Below are 20,036 nucleotides of genomic sequence, written 5' to 3'. Positions count from 1 at the left end.
ACCTTTCATTATTTAAACATAAACAGCGCTGATACTTAAACATACACATGTATTTACTATTTAAATAGTAAATGTTTGTTTAACCGTACAAAACCACTGTTGATAAGCTAAACACAATGTGCCGCTTCGTGAGACGGGGGAGCAACATCAGAAGGCGAACTGAGACCTGGAAACCCCCCGCGACCTGCAGGTCGCTGCCCCTGCTCTCCAGCGGCGGCCGAGCGCCCTGACGCGCCGGCCCCGCCGCCAGCCCCGCGGCCCCGCCGCCGGGAGGCCGTGCGCGACCCGGTCCCGCCTTGCCAGGGCAGCGGGCCCCGCCGCGCCGCCTCCGCCGCCAGCCCCGCGCCGCGCCACGGGGGTTGGGGCCGGCCGCTCGCGCCCCGCGCTCCGCCCCGCCGCCCTGGGTGCCGGCGCTCGCGCCGTGTCAGCGGGGGGAGGGATGCGGTGCGCGCGCGCGCGCCCCCGCCCGCTCCGCCATCCACCCGCCGCCGGAATGTGGACGGCGCCGGCCCGGCCCTGAGGCGGCTGCGCGGCCCGCCGAGCACTTCTCGCCGGCCTCCCGCTCTCCTGCGCGGAAAGCCGGTGGCGGGGCCAGGCGGAGGACGGGCTGGAGGAGGCGGCGGAGCGGGGAGGACGGCCTGGTCGCCGGCGGCGAGAGGGGTTGGGACGCTGCCCCGGGCCTCCTTCGCCGGGGTGAGGTGAGGGGCGCGGGTCTCGTGAGGGGTGAGGGCGGGAAGCGTCGTCGCTCCCTCCTCAGGAGAAGCGGCGGCGGCGAGGGGAGGAGGGCGGGCGGCGGTGCTCCCCGCCCGCCCCGTGTCACAGGGTGACAGGGCTCCGTGACCTGAGGTGGCTTCCTCCTCCCGCGGGCCCTGCCGCCGCCTCCGAGCCGGCCGCTCGGCTCCGGGCGCTGCCGGCCCCGGCCCCCTCACGGCGGCGGCGGGGGAAGGAGGAGGCGCGGGGCTGCTCGGGGACGGTGCGCTCCTTCGCCTTCTCCGGTGCGTGGCGTTGGGGGCAGTGCCTGGGGCCGTCTGGGCGCTGGGGAAATGCCGCTCCCCCCGGAGCGGAGCTGCGGGGAAGGGGGGAGTTAAAAAAACGAAGTTGTTTTCGCGGTGAGGGGAGAGGGTTGTGGAAGCGTTCGTCTCCCTTCCTCCTCCTCCTTAGGAAAAGTGAAGTCACTTCCCAGGAGGCAAAACTAGCAAACTACTGTCCTAAAACTGTGCTGTCTGCACGGCTCAGATTAATCCACGTATTTTTTTTTTTTCCTTCCTTTTTTCTTTTCTTCTCTGTGTGTGGTGGTGTTTTGTTTTAATATTTATTTTTATTTCTCCTCCAAGCCCCATTCTGTATGTAGGCCGTCCCTAACTGTGATCCAGTACAAGGATCCTTGTCTTTAGATAGAGTACCTCAAAACCTGCTGAAACCATCTGAAGTGGGTATGGCACTCTGAGTGACATGGACTTAGCAGCTCTGCTCGTTTCTTAAGTTTCTGAAGTGTGGCGTGGACTTTGCTCTTGGTGTCACTCTTTCAAAGCTGTGTTGTTAAGATTACTTGGTTTTGATAGTGTTGTATATAAGTGTCGTAGCTTACCACATATTATAGTTGCATGCATGTATGCATCCATTCTTTTGTGTAAGAAGGAAAAAATAATATTTAAGGTGTCAGCTTTTCTTTAAAACAAACAAATCCAGCAACAAGAAGTAGCTTGCTTAGGTAAGCATTGTTCTTCTGTTTTCACTGTCAAGCTGTAGTCTTGCAAGCATGTTGGTGACTTTTCAAATAAAACTTTGGAGAAGGGTAACTGTCCTTTCTGTCTCCAAAGAGAGGTTCTGGTGATGTTCCAGGAAATGTTTTCTTATCTCTTTAAATTCAGGGAAAGTACCATGCCTTTATTGGACCAAATCGCTGTGATATAGGCCAAAATCCTGAGTGCCTGTCAGACTGACTGGCGCTGCAGATCTTGTGAAGATTTACTGGGGGTATAAGATTAGTTCTGCAAATTATGCCTGTGTCTACATTTTAAGTAGGACTGTAGCCAGTAGTGTTTATGTGGGTTAGAAGGTATTAATGATACTAATTAAGAGTTTAGTTTGCAGTTTAAACTTGAAGAGATAGAAGTGTAGTCACACACAGTAAGCACAAATTCACTTGAGTGTTACAAGATTTGAAGCTACACTAGAGCATTAATGGAAGTACTGTGCAGTGTTTTCTTGAAGATGATTACAGTGAAGTGTATTGCTTTGTTAAAAATAGCATTCAGTCCTTCAAAAAGTGATTCACAGATTAAGATTTGGTAATGTTAGTAAGGGAACTGCAAAAAGATCCAGGGCATAATGTGGCTTTCTGTGGGAAACAAGTTCCTGGTGCATGCTTCTGAGCATTTGAAGGCAGTCTGAGTTGTGGCTGCTCCTTCCCTTGTGTCATCAATGGGACTTCCACAGCCAGAAAGTGAGTTAAGGGAACTAAACTGGTTACAAAATAGTACTTTTATTTCTTATTTTTTCCACTCCAAGGTTAACTTTTTGGTTACAACAACTTCCTGAACCAGCTCGCTTGTCTAGCTGTGCGGGCATTGTCTCAGTGCAGGGGAGGAAGTGTGCTGGGTGTAACTGCAGTTCTGACACAGTCACAGAAGTTGTGATGGGTGATGCACTTATCTGGGTCATGGCTTTATGGTCAGTAAGTTAATGTAAGAAGACGCTACTAGTAAAAGAAGCTACCCTGTGGTTTTGATTGGCTTATGCCACTTGTGAAGAAGGTAGCAAATGATAGTAAGGGTGGTAGGAGCTCTTCTTTTTATGGCAGTGCTGGCTTACATTGATTATGAAGCCATGGTGGTGTTTTTTTTATTTACTTTTGGCAATGTTAAACGGACCACTGCTTTTTAAGAGGTACCTCTGTGTCTCTGTTTTTCTTCCATGAGTCCACAGAAGTAGTTGTGGTTTTCTTCTGCTCTATCCTTTCTTCGAAGTTTTTTGTTGATTCATTAGTTTCGAGGAATGATCTGGGTATTGTTAGATGGGGGCTTTTGTAAATGTATTCAGCTCTAATTTAAAAATAATCAGTTGTATATTGTTACTACCCCTGCTATAATTGGAAGGATATTTCAAACTTGACTGACCTCAGTAATTACACATCTCCTGATTTCCAGTCTAGATTAATTTGTCATTGGATTATACCCATTTTATGCACCCAGTGGATTGATGTATTGGCACTTTTGATCTTGGTATCAAAAACAGCAGCACTCTTAAACAAATGGATGCAAAAAAGTGTTGAAGTGCAACACCGCATGTTTTCTCTGTTGACCAGTAGCTATACTAATCTTCATCTAATATCTCTCGGTTTCTCACCATTAATTTTAGTCTTGGCCTTCAAAGTGAAAATTAAAATGCACATTTCAAGTATTAACTCTGAGCTTCATAGGGGTGCCCTTTTAAGGGAGATTAAGATGTTTTCAAGCATATTTTCATAAGATGTGTTTTCTGAAATTCATGCATTTGGCAGTTTGTTCCAGCCTCAGTCTTACTCTTCTATGCTAGTACATCTGTAACGGGAGCCGTTTAACCTGGGTTGCTGAAGGGATTCTTTGACAGAGTCCTGGTTTGTAAGCAAAGGCTGACATATTTGAAAAGAATTTGAAACTGAATTATTTCACCTTTTTCTGTATTCTTAACTTTAAAAAGAAACAAAACCAATGTGTAGGTTATTAGGAAATACCTCTGTGGCTTTTAAGGTGCTTGCTTAATTTTGGTATCAGAAATGTTCCAAGAGGGGACTTTGTGAAGCTGGGGAAAAAAAAAAAAAAAGAAAAAAAATTTGTTGGGTGTGTCTGTTTGGTAAATAATACATAAATTGGATTCCAAAACCTGCTTAGTTAAATAGATTACTCTGAAAGATGAGTAAAGCCCTTGTGCAAAACCTCTACTGTATTGTTTCTTCGGTGGAATGCTTCTTATATTTTGGAAAGAATAGCAGGGACAAAGGTCTTTCTAATGTTTTTGAGTGGACAGAGGAAAAGTTAGTTTTTTGCATCAAAGTGAGAGGAGTCACAGCCCTCTGCTTTCCTACTCTCATCACCCCTGAAACACAGGTCAGGACACTGAAGAACATGTGGGTTGTTTGTTTGTTTTTTTTTTTTAGATCAAGTAAGCTTAAAAGTGCAAAATTGTGCCAATGCTGAAAACTTATGTTCCCTAGTTATGGGGGAAGCACAGTGGTGCAAAGGGGAGAAGTTCAAAGGGCAAGTAGGTAAGAGATGTTTACAGTTTTGCATACCACATTGGATGCATGCTTACTATATGTACAGGGCAACTGATTTTTTTAAATATATGATTAGAAGTAATAAACTTTATGGAAAAATTGCTGAATAGAAATTTATGAAATAGAATCACAGGCAGATGAAATAATAGGGAAGGGGCTTCTGGAGGTCATCTAATCCAGCTCCCTGCTTAAATTAAAGCAAAAGCAATTCAGGTAAAGTTGTTCCAGCCCCTAACACCTTTCTGGGTGACCTGTTTGCACATTTGACTACCCTCATAGTGATCCCTCCCCCCCTTTATAAGCTAATTGGAATTTCCTTTCCAACTTATATCTGTTGCCTCTTGTCGTTGTGCACCATCCAGAAGAGTCCAATTCTGTCTTTTCTGCCCCCTTCCTTTAGATAGTTGACAGCAATAAGGATTCCTCTGAGCCTTTTCTTTTCCAGCCTGCGTAAACTCTGGTCTGTAAGCCTCTTGTACATCACGTGCTCTTGCCATCTGGCCAGCTCGGTGGCCTCCACTGGACTTGCTCCAGTGTGTCAGTGTCTGTCTTGTTCCGGGGAGCTGAAAACTGGACACAGTACTCCAAATGCAGTCTCACAGGTGCTGAAGAGAGAGGATGGATCACTTCCCTGGAGCTGCTGGCTGGGCTGTGGGCTTGGCCGCCTTTGCTGCGAGGGTACGCTGCTGAGCAACTTCTTGCTTGCTGGGATCTCCAGGAACTTTTCAGCAAAAGTCGCTTTTTATCTGGTTAGTGTCCAGCCTGTCTTGTACCATGGGGTTTTTCTACCCTGGATACAGGACTTAGCACCTGCTGTTGTTGAGCTTGATGAGGTTCCTGCCAATGCCTTTCTCCAGCCTGTCCAGGTCCCTTTGAGTAGTTTGCCCAATTTGGATTCATTGGCAAACTTGCTGAGTATACCCCCCCTTCCCAGCATCCACGTTATTAATAAAGGCATCAGATGGTACTGGTCTCAGTGGTAATCCCTGAGGGATGTGACTGTAACCACTTGTTAACAGACTTGGTACTGCTGGTTGCTGTTCTTTTAGCCTAGCAGTGCAGTTAGTTTCCCACACAACTTGCTCCATAATCCTCTCATGGACTTAGGTTAGGCTGGCTGATCTGTAGCTGCCTGGATCCTTCTTCTTGCTCTTCTTGAAGCTGGGTGTGATGTTTGCCTTTTTTCCTGTCAGAAGGAACCTCCCCTAATCTCATAGCCTTTCAAAAAGTGGCAGTGTGGTATCTTGGTGGCATTGGCCAGCTCCCTCAGGATTCTCAGGTGTATCCCATCTAGTGCCACAGACTTTGCAAAGTATTTTCAACTTTCTTGAGTGCTTCCATCTTCCTCTTTTGGAGTAATTTGTTACTCCATCAGACTGCTACTAGGCTCAGGGGTCTGGGAGGCTTGAGGGTGGACCTCACTAGGGAAAACTGGGATTAAAAAGCTATTGAGTATGTCAGCCTTTTCCATGTACTTTGTTACCAGGTCCCCTGTCCCACTGGGCAGAAAGAGCACTTCTTCCTTCCTTTTGCCTCTGAGACAGGAATCCATCCTTGTTGCCTGTCATCCTTTGTCAGTTTTAGCTCTGGTGGGATGTTGGTTTTTCCTAATGCTATCCTTGTGTGTACAGGCTGTGTCTCCGTGTTCCTCTGAGGTAGCCTCTCCTGGCATCTACCTTCTGTATGCTTCTGCAGTAGAGATTAAAATGGTTTCTTTTTAGACTTTCATATCTAGAAATGTGTAAAACTTTGAAATTTTTTGAAGTCTTGGTTAATAAACGATTCTAACCTCAGCATGAAAAGTCTGAATAAAAGGTGTCAGTTCCTCCAAAGCAAGCAGTAAGCATTACCAAGCTCTTGTGATAAGGGGGTAAGCCCTGTCTAAAATTTAGAGTGCAGCTTGCACTGTGGTGCCAAGGAGACAAAACAATGAGGTAAATGAACCACACCCCCTCCCAATAACTAAAATAATTAACTCCAGGTAGCAATTTACATCTTCAGTATGCCCTTCCCTTTTTTGTGCATTGTAGGTGAAAAGGAGATGTTGATAATTTAGCAGCAAGATGGATGGATAAATATTTAACTTAATGCAGTCTGTACCTAAGTGCTTTCAATTGGAATTCATTTAATGTTTTTCTGTCAATGCATAAATCCATTTTAGAAATCATTGGAATAAAGAAAAATTTTGGAAATTGAACCATTTTAAATGAGTAGTGGGGGATCATTTATTTCATGTATGCATTCAACCCTTTAGTTATGTGTGAGTTTTGTGTTTCTCATTTATTTGAGAAAAACGAGGGCGAGAGTCCTTGAGTTACAGTCTATGCAAACAGTTTGGAACAAAGCTCTCAGTTGATTTAAACCCTCTGCATGCGCTTGACGTGTCCTGTGGTTTCTTAATTGGTGCAAGTGTTGTGATTTGTGCTGCGTCTTTGTTGATGAAGCAGCACCAAGACACAGCTTTGGTTGTAAACTCAGGTATGTTACTGGTCTAGCTTTTCTGTCTGAAGAGCTCTCTCATATCCATTTGGACTAGAAATATAGTTTTTACATGGTTGGGAATTCTGAGTTGATTTCTAATATAGTAGAAAGGTATTTGAGTGGATTTACATTTCTGTGTAAAAGAATGCTCGATAACTATGGTAGCTAATGGTGCAATTGCAGTCTGTGCATTTGCCTTTCAAATGTGATCTTTCATTTTACATTAGGCTACCGGCAGCCTCTTAAATAGTGAAGCTTATTACTAACGATGGTAAACTCCCTGCCTTTACTGCTTAAATTCCTAGTGTCTTGCATATAATTTTTAAATAGGAAAGAAAAGGTCAAAGGGCAGAAGAAAAGAAAAGTGGAAGGTGTTTCGAAGAACCAGTAAGTTGCCATTTAGAACAGGATTTTGTTCAGTGACTGCATCTAAGAGTGAATCTAAGGGTGGATCTTGAAGGCCATTTGCGAAGTGGCAGAGTGTGAATTCTGTGTTGCTGTTGGGCTTAGAAGTGAAGTAACCTGCTCAACGGTTCAGTCGTGGTCAGTGGATGAGGAATGAAATGGATGTGAATGTAAGTTGACAGCAAAAGTCCTTTCTCAGTACTTGCTATAAAGCTTGTGTAGTAGTAAACCTTTTAATGTAAAATCAGTTTTGAGTAGTCTACCATTTATGACCAATCCCTGGTCTTTTCTTGCAGGCAAAGAAATATGGTTGTCATAATGTCTCTTACACTATATGTATTTTATATATACTATAAAAGTTATTTGTTTCCTCACCAAAACTTCAGTATGGCAAGTTTTGTGTTGCAAAATTTGATGGTGTTAGTTTCCAGATATGGCATAGTCTTGAAGTTATACTACTTATCAGTGATAAGCAATTCTTAAACCTCTGTACTTTTAGGGTGCTGAGCTAAGTTAAGTAGCTGTACTTTCAATTCAAGTGTAGCTGAACGTTCTGGTTAGGTCATGTTTGTTGCACATACCTTAAGACACACAGCCACCTTTTTTTAGGCAGGAAGCAAACTGCATACGCTGATCTGTTGCGGTTCTCCATGCATTTGATAAGTAACATTATTTTTCCTATTAGAAAGAAAAAGTGAGAGTTAAGGCTTTGTCCAAGAATCTTATTCTAAGGATTGACTTCTAGTGTGAACTCATTTTTTAGTTAATTTTTATAATCTTTATTACTATTCAGGGAAATAGGTCCCTTTATTGTAAATTGGTTTCTATGTTAACTAGAAGTGCACACCTCTCCCCCCCCCCCCCCCCAGTGTTTTATTTTAAAAGTAGTTACGTAGAAATAAATTGCTTTTTCATTCAGTACAATTACTCATGTGGTGGTGTTACGGCCTTACAGTGCTGTCATACTGGCATGTCTCCAGGTATTTTTGAATTTTGATTATAGATTCGGTAGCAATGTGCACTCCCTGAAATTTCTCTTGTGGAAAGTGGTTTAAAGTAATTCAGGTTAGATATTTTAATGTGATTACTGTACTTTGCAGAGATCTAGAGTCTTGTTATTTACTGTTTCAGCATAGTAAGATGGTTCTAATTTGTGCTTCTATTGTGTATGCAAACTTACTGCATTTCTTCTGGAATTAGATAAAATGATTTTGCTGAGATACAGAGATCTGTTCCATTATGTATTTGTGTATTGTGTACACATATTGTATACACATATTTGTATTTCTAACAAATATTACAGTAAGAAAAAGTTTATATGTTAATTTTTTTCTCTTTGATGTCTAACCCTTTATTCTCCTCCCAAAACTTTAACTTGGGATGAAGGCTCTGCTATGTCTTTTCAGTTTTTCAGGCCTTTGCAAGCAAATCAGTGTGAAAATAAAATGCAATTAATCTGAATCTAATGCATTGTCTTTCTGTATTTTGATACAGAATACAAGATCCAGAATTTTAATTTAGAAATAGGTGGAAAAGTTCAACAACTGGCTAAACTTTTAAAATAAGCTTGCACAAATAATGTAGTGGGTTTTTTCTTTGTACTTAAAGAAGGTACTGGTGTATTTCCCTTTGTTAAGAGTTTGAATGCTGCAAAAGGATATGTTTTTCATAGGACCATGATTTTTTTTTTACATGTTATTGAGAAACAAATATTAGATAATGTGATTTAAACTGAAGGATTTGAAATACATGTGGCAGAAAAAGGTTTTGTTCCCTGCCCCCCCCCCCCCCTTCTGTGAACAGTTTGTTTTGGTTTGTTTCACTGGTGTATACTTTCATTATTTCCTGTTATTTTGAAAAAATGAGAACTCTCACAAGTAATTTACTGGTGGCAGTGCTGTGTAAGCCATAGCTGTCTGCAGTCCTAGCTGCTCGGTTTTGTCTGTGTTCTCTGCATTATTGTGCTAACGTAGGTGCTTCTGTAGTCAAGTGTTGAACTGGCTGGAGAAATGCTCTAATCCTCCTTCCTTTCTCTGGGGTTTAGTTGTCAGTCACTTAAGTTGTCCAGTCTCTTTCGGTGTGTGACTGCCCAGATACTTGTGCAAACTTAGCAGAGAAGGTGGGAAGAGTTGCAGCTTTTAAAGGCATTTTTTCATCTCCTGCACCTTAAGTATGTTACTGAAATATCTGTAGTGTGTAAGTATCGACATTTCCAGTTGAATTTAAGTGTTTGTGAGCCTTGAAGTGCAAAATAGCAATGGAGTTGAAAGAGAACTTTTTGTGTGTGCTAGCAGTTGCTTTTGGAGTAAAACTTGAATTGGAACTCAGATCAGGTGATGCAGTGAATACTAGCCCTGGGAGATATTAGACCTTTCTGTTCACAGAGGCAGTTTGTGTTTGCTCATAGAGTTAGTTACACTTGTATCATAAAAAGGTATTTTGATTCCTGTTCTACTTGATCCTAATTGTTAACAATTAGTGTTGGCAGTATAAGCTTCCAAGAAATGGGGAGCTGCTAGCTAGAATTCTTCTTGAAGATAACTGTTAAATGATTTTGAGGAAACAAGAGTAAGGCATGAAAGTGACTTAAGGGCACAGTAGAAAAGTCAGTACCTGATTTTTACATTGTTTTGAAGTTAATTGTTACTGTTTACTACTATAGGGATGTATAAAAGCTGTGAGAGGAGAGAGGAAAGAATTGATCAAACTGTCCAGGGGAATACTTTGTCGAGCCGCAAAAGAGTAATGTGGAGTTGAAAGTTCCCCATAGTTGTTCTGAGTGCTAATTTCCCTTTGACCCTTAGAGCTTCCCCTTTCTGATTCTTCTTCTTTTTCATCATGAGACATCAGAAAGTCAGACTGACCGTAAAGAGGTCAGGCTGAGGTGTAGTATAGTATCTAGCTTTTGATCAAAGAGTATAATAAGACAAATAGAAGTGGTCCTGGTTCTAGCAGACCCTCCCAGTTTCTCTTCCTGGCCTCTGTGATTCTGCTTTTTGTTCTTTCTGGTAGTAAGTGAGCTCCTGGGGTCTTATTGTGGAGTATGGAAAAAGTAGTTGCATTATTCTGTACATTTCCCAGAAAAATCATGTGAGGTGCCATAATAAGATTACGTTCTCACACTGTGCAGATTTGCTGTTAGTATCATCTGGTTTGCGGGGGCTGCTGAGCAGTCGATTTGATTTTGCACAGTTAGGGTTTAGGTGCTTTGTTGGGCTCCTTGGACACTCAGCTTTGACTTGGATGCGTGTTGGAATGCTGGTGCTCTTCTGGGTTGCACTTTGTATTTTGGATTTGGATTCCTTGTGTTGTAAATGATTTACTTATGCCATGGGTTTGTCACTGGTGGTGCCAGCATTACCCATTCTGACACTTTGGTTCTGAGGCTGGTTGGGGTAGCCCACCTTTGATATTTGCAAACTCTCAACTGTGTGTTTCTCATTTTCATAGCTTGTACTGTGTTTAGGGACTTCATAACTTACCACTCTCCCATAATGGAGACCAAGATAATATGCTGAAAATACTGTTGTGGAAGGGGTATGATTTTATAACTACTTTATAGAACATGACCTTTCATAATGCTTCATGTTTCTGTGAATTTTATATTTTAGATTAACTGCCTGTAACTTCCTTCCTTTGTTTCCAGAAGTAGCAATGTTTTGTGGAAGTGTTTACTATGTAAACATTGATAGTAAACGTTCATATCTGCATTTAATGACAACGTGTATCATCTCTGTTGAAACTGATAGTAGAGTGTGCTTGTGTTTGGATAGCCATCTTAAACTTTGAGAGAGAAACTGTGATTTATTTATTTATTTATTTATTTTTTAAAAATAAGGCACTGCAATTGCACACACAGCTTTTTGGCTTTTCAGGATTTCTTGGTTTATGCAAGCAGGTGAATTTATCAAATTAGAAATATAACACTTAAAATTCAAGCTAGTGTGGATAGCCTGCCTCAGCAGATAAATGCTGTTTGGTTTTTTTCAAGCTTGTTGGTTAATGTTAGACAAGAAAATGCATCAGGAAAATGAGGGTTCTGTCGTAGCTTTTTGCAAGATCTTTTCAGTTATATTTGGTGATGATATAAGCAGCTATATTGTATTGTTTTAGATACGTTTCCCCAGCAGGAGTTTATTCTGTGATTTTTATAGATTGCTCTAGATTAGTCATTCATTTTAATAGATGAGGTGCATAAGTTCTAAATAGTGGTGATCTGGCCAAGGGGCTAAGTTTATTTATTAAAAAAATAGTTTTGAGCTGTTTTTGTTTGAGCTCAGTGATAGTTTCACCATAAGAAAGATCTAAAAAGTCTTTTTGTCATGATATTTTAATGTAGAATTTGTCCTTTAAAGCAATTCTACTTACCAAATTTGATAACTTAACAAAAACTTTCTGTGGCAGCCCAGATTAATTTATCTATAGAAAACCTTTTTTCTTGTAATCATTGTAAAAGATGGCTTTTTATGAGTCTCTTCTGTAATACCTTGAGATGTACTTGTTTGCTGTTTAAAGGAATTCTAAAAACAAGAATGTTAAACAGAGTGAGCAAAAGATCATACCTGTCTCTTGATTACATGGGATTTTACTTTTTTTTTTTTTTTTAATAGTTATTTGTTCCTTTAAGCCTTTAGGAGGAAAAATAAATTCTCATCATTATGGATGTCTGGGGTGAAGAGAGGAGAAATTGTGCCTTGGAAAAAGGGCATGTGTATTCTCTTTTCCGTTCCCCTTTTCACGCAGTCTGTGGAGGGAGCACTGAGCTTAAGAAGTACTTAAGCTTTTCAGGTCTTGGTGTGAAAAATGTTTTGGAAGGGAACATTATGCATAGAATCTTCTGAAAATCAAGGTTGTATGCAGTTTGTTAGTGTGAGATTATATACACACACGCACACAGACCATCCTTGGCTTAGAATTTAAAAGTAACTTCAGGTAATGCAATAGGAACATGTTTCTTCGGATGATTTCACCCCCCAGCCCACCCCCCCAGACAGTCAATCATACAGCTTTGAAGGATACTTCCTTTAGGTCAAGTAATTTTTTTGTCAGGATTACAAAATACTCTGAATAGTTTATGAATTGAATGAATAGGTTTTTGTATAGGGGTTAGTTGATTTTTTTCATGCTGCTTTTCCAAGCAGTAGTTCTTCCTTGAATTCCAGAATTGATTTGGAATAATTTGATTAGTGAAGTTGATCACACAGAGAAATCTTCTCAAAGAACACATTGTCATTAGAGGGGACAAAAAAAATTTCTGTTTTACAGACACATTGTTCTTTGGTATGTGTCTTTTAAGAAACTTTCATGCACACATCTCATACTTGCTCCTAGAATAGTTTAGGTACTTCAGAAAACTTTTAACAGTGATCTGCATGTTGAGGCCAAACCTTGTTTTTCTCCTCTTCATCAATGACGTGAACAAATTGTTTGGTTCTTCAGACTTTAAATGGAAAAAACAAAGTTAAGGAATTTTTTTTTTTTTTTTTTTTTAATTCTAATGCAATTAGAATGGTGTATCAGTACCAGCTATATCTGATTGCATACTGACCTGTTCTTACCAATGGAAGATCATCCTTCTATTGAGGAAATGGTTTTATTGTCTTGTATGAAGTTTCATTCTCCATTTTCTAAAACCTATCAAGGCCTTTGAAATTATCAGTAAAGCTGCATCGCAGAATATATTTATAAAAACTTGCCCTGGGATGTGGACTTTCATCAGATTAGTTCCAACATGCAGAGGCTGTTAAGAATTTATTGGTCAAATAAAAATTAGAATGCTAGTTGAACCATAACACCTCATCATCCACAGGGCTAAGCGATGGCAGTTATAAAGAGAGTCATTTGTTGTGGTGTTTGATTGCCAGGTATACCTTTCTAAATTTCTCAATTTCAAGCAGTTAACTTTAAGGAGGTTTCACTTTCAGTTAATCCTATTTTTTAAAATAGCTGTGATTTCACTCTCCATCTTTTCATGTTATATCTAAACATTTACATTTTCAAGCAACAATTTTATAGCTTAGATCTTAAAGGTTTTTAAGCATATAATGTGTGTGGAAGTATTTATTTTTAGCAAGAACTTGGTTTTGTTTAATATTATTAAGGAAATGTTTTTCTTCCTTATAAATTATCTGGGGCACTGTTGAAACTCTACAGTTTTGATAGAAAAACTAGTCTAGATGGCTCTCAGTTCAAAACTCATAGTCCTTATGATTTTGGAAAACCTGTGAATGAATAACCACCACATGTGGTGTGGTTATTCATTTACAACTCATGATTGCCTTTGACAACTGCTAGAATGAAAGACAATATTAAGAAAAATATCTAAAGAAAATGAGATTAGAAGAGAACATAAACCATTTTGTCTAGTCCATCCCACAACGCAGAGCTGGACTGACTACAGTTTAACAGTTTTTGAGAAATAGCAATCTCATTGTTTGTGGTTAGCAGTATAAAGGCAGCTGCTGTGGTTATGAACAAAATGTCCTGATTTCAGGCTAAATCTGCAAAACCTTATATTCCCCAAATGCATGTCGCATTAATCTTAAGATAACAATTGTCATAACTTTGTGTTCCTCAATGCCAGAATACTGATGTTACTGGCTCTGAAAGTAGTTTGTGCCAGGCAATGAATCAAGATTTTTTTGTTTCACTTATGTCTGAAGTGATACTTTATAAGGCCCTTGTTTGGCAAGGAGAAAGATTGGCACCCAGGGTCACTACTGCATTGTGTCATACTGCTGTTCCGTATGGTCTCTTTTGCTTTACATCATGTAATTCTTACTGGAGATAAGAGCTTGTGATGAAAATACCTGGTTGAAATATTCAATATATTTAATGGAGAGAGGTTGTTCTGTTGGCTAAATTAGACCAACACTGTTATTTTTACTATTAAGGAATAAACCATGAAATAATCTCTTTAAAACAATCGTTGTCCTAGGCGAGTGCTTTCCTCTGGAATATAGGTCATTATTTTTGAGCGAGTGACTGTACATACAGTTCAGTAAATCATCTGGTGCTCAGTTTCAATTTGAGTGCTGCCTGCAAGCATCATGTAGCAATGAAAGAGAAATATGAAACCCAAATTTGTTAAGCTCCAGCCATGAAAAGTTGGATGCTCTTTGTTGCTACTTTTTATTTTCCAAAGTAAAAAATTAATTACTGGCTCAAGAATCTGAACTGTTAGTGTGTAGCTGATGACAGGGAAACAGAGTAAAGGGGTGCTAGAGTTGTTTTATTTGCATTGTTTGCTTTATCCTTGGGGCGGAAAGAGCTACTCTGCTTAAGCTAGTTGTTTGAAATGGTGGTAGGCTTCAGAGTAAACCTGTTTGCCAGAACTTGACATGTAACTGCGATTTTTATTATTACTTATTTTTATTTTTAATAAGATACACATGAAGACTGGTGACATCTCTAGAGATGTAGCAGAAGCCTTCTTATTTACTTAGTTCTGAGTTGTACTTTTTGGAAGGAGATAAGCAGGAAAAACATTTTTTTTCTTTTAATTGGCAGAAAATAAAATGTATTTCCTTAAATTGGTTAAACACTAATTGGATTAGCTAGCATGAATTATACTTGTAAGCAGAATAAATTAGTATGTGTCAGGAAGTGGCATGTATGCTAGTGTAATTTGTTCTTCAACTGATGTCTCCTTACACCACTAACTTCTGTGTGTAGACAAATCTTAGGCCTGAATAATTGTTTAAATAATTGTTGAAAAGAATCCCCCCCAACCTTATTTTTAACTGTTTTGTCTAGGGTGTAGCTTATTCTTCATGACTCTTACTTGCTCAAACTGCACAAATGGAGGAGGGGAAAAAAAAAACCCAAACAAGTACCCAACTTGATGGAAGGCTACCTTTTGTAGCTAGCAGCTTACCTGATACTCTCACTTATCTGGGCCGGTATTTCATCTAGTGTTCACCATGCTTCTTCCACCCAATATGTTAATTTTAGGGGTTCAGAGCAGTGGGTTTGTTTTTGCTTTTCATCTTCTTTCATGCTTTTGACTTGCAGTGATTTGAAGAGGAGATGATGCTTCTCTGTTTGGCTGTACTGTCAGCCACTTGCTTGTCGGAGCCATTCTCCAGTTAAGTACCAACCACATGCCTACCATTCCTCTAGAAGGATTCTTCATCCTGATGATCTCAAAAGTTAAGATAAATGAAAATAGTATTTTTCCCTGAGCGACTTAAACATCACAAAGATTCATAGTTTGGAGTGGTTCAGTGGTTTATGAACATAATCCAGAGATTCGAGTCAGGAAAGCTGTTTCTCTGCTTTATAGTAAATATCTCGGTATTCATAATGCAATGTGTTTAAAAAGTGCTGGTTACAATTTATTTGAGAATATGTGGATGTAGTATGTTTTTGAAGGAGAGGAGACATTTTCTTGTTTATGTAGTTCCCTCTTGATTCTCTTTTCCTTAAATTGTTATTCATTGGCTGTAAGATTGATGGGTAAAAACAGCCTGCAAAACCTCCGTATCTAGGCACCCGGTACAACAATTAAAAACAATTTGCTCATGGAGGGACTAATTATTTGCTGTTGCCTACATAGTAGATGTTTGCTTTCACAGAGGAAACAATGTTGCCAAAATAAGCTTTGTGGGTACTTTCTAGTTGTGGGGGTTTTGTTTTATTTTTGGTTTTAATTTTTTTTTTTTAACCTTTGGAAAGACTTTTGTTCTTAACGTAGCTTTCCTGCAAATTACAGGTATTTTTATGTGCATATACATATATGTATTTTACAATATATAGCAGTCATCTCTCTGTATTAGGTTGATTTTAATCTTGGGAAACCTTATCAGTAACGCTTTCACTCCCAGAGATAAGACACTAGGAAACAATTTATGGGTCGTAAAACAACAGCATGAACATAGAGACGTAGCTTCTTATAGAAAGATTGCCCAATGAGAAGTTGTGATTAAGGATACAATTATAGTGCTGCTTTTATCAGTGAGCTTTAAACAAATTGATTTTGTGACACCTAGGATTTTCTTTTGCCTATGTGTCCACTCAATCAATAGAGAAAAAGGTTTTGGGGAAGATGATTAGCTGTATTGCTTCGATATATGATATAATAAGGAATTTTATAAGGTTGTTCAGCCTTTTAGTGAAAAAGCATTGAAAAGGTAAAGCTTTGTGTGTTTGAAGCATTTGTTAGCTTTCTGGGGAAGGTATGCCTCTCATTAATGTTAGCAAGCACATAGGGGTGAGAGCTCTGTATGCCACTCATTAAAGTTAGCAAGTCATGGGATGAGAGCTATAGTAACACATAGTTTTAACACACTTCTTAAAAGTAAGGTGCTGTAGTTGACACTTAGTTATGTGTGTGTATAACTGTCACTGTCTGTCCAGTGTCCTGTTCCTGAAGTAGTAATTTAGACTGTAACCACATCACTTCAGCAAACTAGAGATCTGAGTCATGTAGCATCTGCAAGTTCAGTTAGCGTAAAGCTCTGTTTGCTGTCATGCGTTGTATTGTGTAGCTCAAAAAAAGGAAACAACCCAAACTTTTCAGTGTACATTTGTACTTCAGACATCTGTTAGCAGAGGATGAATCTCTGCATATCTGTGTTGGACCTTCCTCTTCAGAAAGAGGAAATAGGTAGAACTTATTTCCCAGTATGTTATTTGGGGTTTGAGATCATGAAGCAAACTATATGGCTTTGAAAGCCTGTCTTTAATACAGGACTTGATTTTTGTTTGTCTGATAAAAGAAAGTAGGAATTAGCCAGCTCTTGATTCCCTTCTTTCAAGCAGGCAAGAAGCTTCCTTTTAAAACATGTTTCTTATTGCTTACTGAAAACAGATCAACATTTATCTTGCATGTTTATTTTCTTTTCGTAGCTCTACCTTTTGTCAAAGTTTTTTTGGTTTTTTTTTGTTGGTTATAGTGCTGAAACAAAATGTAAATATTTTTTTCTTTTTTTTCCCAAACCAACAGTGAACTTGAGCAGTAACTTTTGAAATATCTGTTGAACACAAACTGGAAGTAAACCCAAAAATGTCTGGTAACTGCTTTAGAAGACCGGTTTATGTAAAAATTGGTATTTACTTTTTGGGGACCAGCTTGATGAGGAAGTTTTTTCATCTATCAGGTCTGCAAAGTGGCTGCCAGTGGCTGGCTCTACCTTATGATTCTTTTTCTCCTGTGACAGTGACTGTGTTGCCAGCCATGCCCTGTCCTGAGCTACTCTGCCCAGCAGTCCCATGGAGATACAGGACATAGATCCCTACCTACCTGTTTGTGTACGTGATGTGTTTCTGCAAGTCTGGATTCAATACAGAATACATAGAAGAGTTAGGAAGGGAAGAAATTAGGAACATTTCTGTCCGGTGCCCTTTACTCTGATTCAGTGCTGAATCCACCTGGGTCTTCCAGGATTGCTGTTCTTTATGTTCTATTGTTCTTCAGCCACTCAGGCTAACTTCCTAAAGGGAGCTGCAGCAAACCTGGAATGCCTTTCTGGAATTAAGTGGGAAAGCTGCTAGGTTTGGGCCTCTTAAAGCTTAGTGCTGTTTGTTTGTATAGTAAGTTCCAATCTTTGTCCCTGAAACACGTTTATTTCAAGTAGTATGGCTTAGTTTTTAATCCAGGATTTTGTGTAAGAAAAAAATTGGGAACTGAAGTACAGCGGAGCGATTAAATAACTTGACCAAAGCTCACAGAAAGCAACAGCTTTTCTTCAGTCATTGTAATATCCCTACAGCTTAAGATACTTTTCAGACCAAGATTCACCGCGTTCCCCTTTTAAAACTAGGTTAGTCTAATTACTTTGTATCTTCAGAATCCTTTGATCTGAACATCAGTTTGTCAAAATGTCTTCTCTGAAATGGTTACTTTTCAAAATTTTAATCCTTTTGTCATAGTAGGCCTTATTTAGCTGAGTTTAAAAAAAATTACTGCTGCGTATTTGTTGCTGGGTTTCTGAATTTGTTTTCTGTGTGGTATTGTTCATCAAAGTGTGGAGGAAAAACTGGCTTCTCTATAGGGAAGAACATAACTGTTCAAGATAACTTCTTTTGTAGAAATAGCTTTCTTGCGGTAGTAGTACCTACTTCCCCATATTTCTTACTGTACCTTTCAAAGCACAATTTGTTGTCATCTTTGTGAAGGCGTTGTTGGAAAAGCAATTCTGACCCTTGGCTCTGGTGGTCTGGGAAGTTACCATCTGGTCTGAGGTTTCAGTCCTTGGAGCAGTGTTAGCGGAACAGAAGGTGTATTCACAACTTGGTCCCATTTGCTCATTTGGAACTAAACTGCACTAGAAGCTTAAAGTAAGCTGCTGGACTTCATGCAAAAGTAGCTGAAGTGCATTATGTTTGCTGACTTTCCTGTTCCTGACTGTCAGCCTGTCGCTGCTGGTTACTGCCCTCCCAGTAACTTTAGCAAATGCTAAACCTCTTTCATCAGTATTCTGAGAAAGTATTCAGCTCCAGGATTGTCAGGGGTTAACAGAGAATAAACACGATTGTATGCTGTACAACTGTCTAATATGTTCTGAGTATTGCCATCAAGAATAAATCCTTACATTCTTAACTTTCAACTTTTCGTCAAAAAAATGAGACTTATTGATGAGTTTAGGAGAGGGGATCTGTTCTTAGGGTTTGCACATGTCTAGGAGGTGACACTGTCATTTGTTCTTTACCTTTTGTAGGAAGAAAGGGAGTTCAAGCATGTAACTCAGTAATGAGTAAAAAAGGAGTAAGTTCTCAAGAGGACTAAAGCTAACAACAGAAGGGAAATGACATAACCATCTACTGACTGGAGGTGACTGGAAAGTCCAGAATGCACATGCCTCTTCTTAATTGAAAAAAAACACCCTTCAGATGTTCTAACTTCTCTTCCCCAAATAACCTTAATGCCTGATTCTTTCAGAGAGATTTTTATTCTTTTTACGGCTTTTCCTCAAAAATGCTTAGCTGAACATTAGATCATGTACCTTTGTAACATAAAGCCAGAAACTTTTTCCATCCAAGTAGTATACTACTTAAGATGGTATAAATCTCAATAATCTTCCTGACACTCACAGTTATATCCTAAAACTCTAACATGATCTTTACTCAAGTTGTTTAATAAGAAAAGTGACTTGATCATGATTTTTGGTTCTTAGTTTTGAATGCCAGAGACAAACTATTTTTGATCAAAGCCTGATCATAAGATATTGTGCATAAAGCTTTTGCTTTCTAAATAGCATGTGACTAGAATGGGGGAGGAAATGAACCGTCTGTTCACTGTGATTTTCATTTTTAGTATATACATTTTCCATGAACGATTTAGAGCACTGGTATTAATTTATCATATGGCAAGTTCTCCAGCATGGACATCGAGGTTGTCTTAGCAGAAGACCCGAGCAGTTTGTAGGCTGGTTCTTGTAACTGTACTGTGTGTGACCTAGAGGGCAGAACTAGAACTGCATTCTTCTGGTTGAGGTGTTTGCTTCCTGGATGTCTGACCTGTTTTGTTGGTGTTCTGCTATTAAACTGAAACTATTGTGGCTTTGTTTTGACTGTAGTGGGATGGAGGGCATTTACGTGAATAACGCTGATGGCAGGTTGGAGTAGGCTGGAATGAAAAGCTGGAATTAGCTGTTCTGGGGTGGTAATTTATTCAGCTGACACAGTTGTGTATGGAAAAGGTATGTGTCTTCACTGGATGTGGTCCTTGAAGCTGATTGCAAAGACAAGCTTGAAAGACACTTAAGGATATTAGAGACCTTGCAACTCAAATGTAATTGCAAGAGTATGTTTGGTATGCTTTTAAGTATCTGATCTGAATGAGAAGCTCCTTGCAGTCATCTCATGTTTATAATATTTCCTTTGTCTTTCAGATTAAAATATAGGAAGTAAATACTCTCTTAAGCTGCCTTTATTCACGTAGGGCAAGAAC

General features: G+C 39.7%; 1 protein-coding gene across 6 annotated transcripts in view; it reads left to right on the top strand.

The window, feature by feature from the left end:
• Positions 1-423: 423 nt before the first annotated feature.
• Positions 424-20,036, top strand: part of RABGAP1L (RAB GTPase activating protein 1 like) — a 254,822-nt gene continuing 235,209 nt past the window's right edge. For 2 of the 6 annotated variants that reach the window (XM_056355827.1, XM_056355823.1), the window contains exon 1: positions 430-698. The gene's annotated coding sequence lies outside the window, so the exon portion shown is untranslated. Of the gene's footprint in view, positions 699-886; positions 996-20,036 lie in introns of those variants that run through there. The other 4 variants (XM_056355828.1, XM_056355829.1, XM_056355824.1 and 1 more) reach the window with 4 other exon arrangements.

This window comes from Falco biarmicus, chromosome 11 (assembly GCF_023638135.1).
Source record: "Falco biarmicus isolate bFalBia1 chromosome 11, bFalBia1.pri, whole genome shotgun sequence".
Classification (NCBI taxonomy): Eukaryota; Metazoa; Chordata; class Aves; order Falconiformes; family Falconidae; genus Falco; species Falco biarmicus.
Note: the sequence above shows the minus strand (reverse complement) of the source record. Positions and strands in the feature narration are given on the sequence as shown.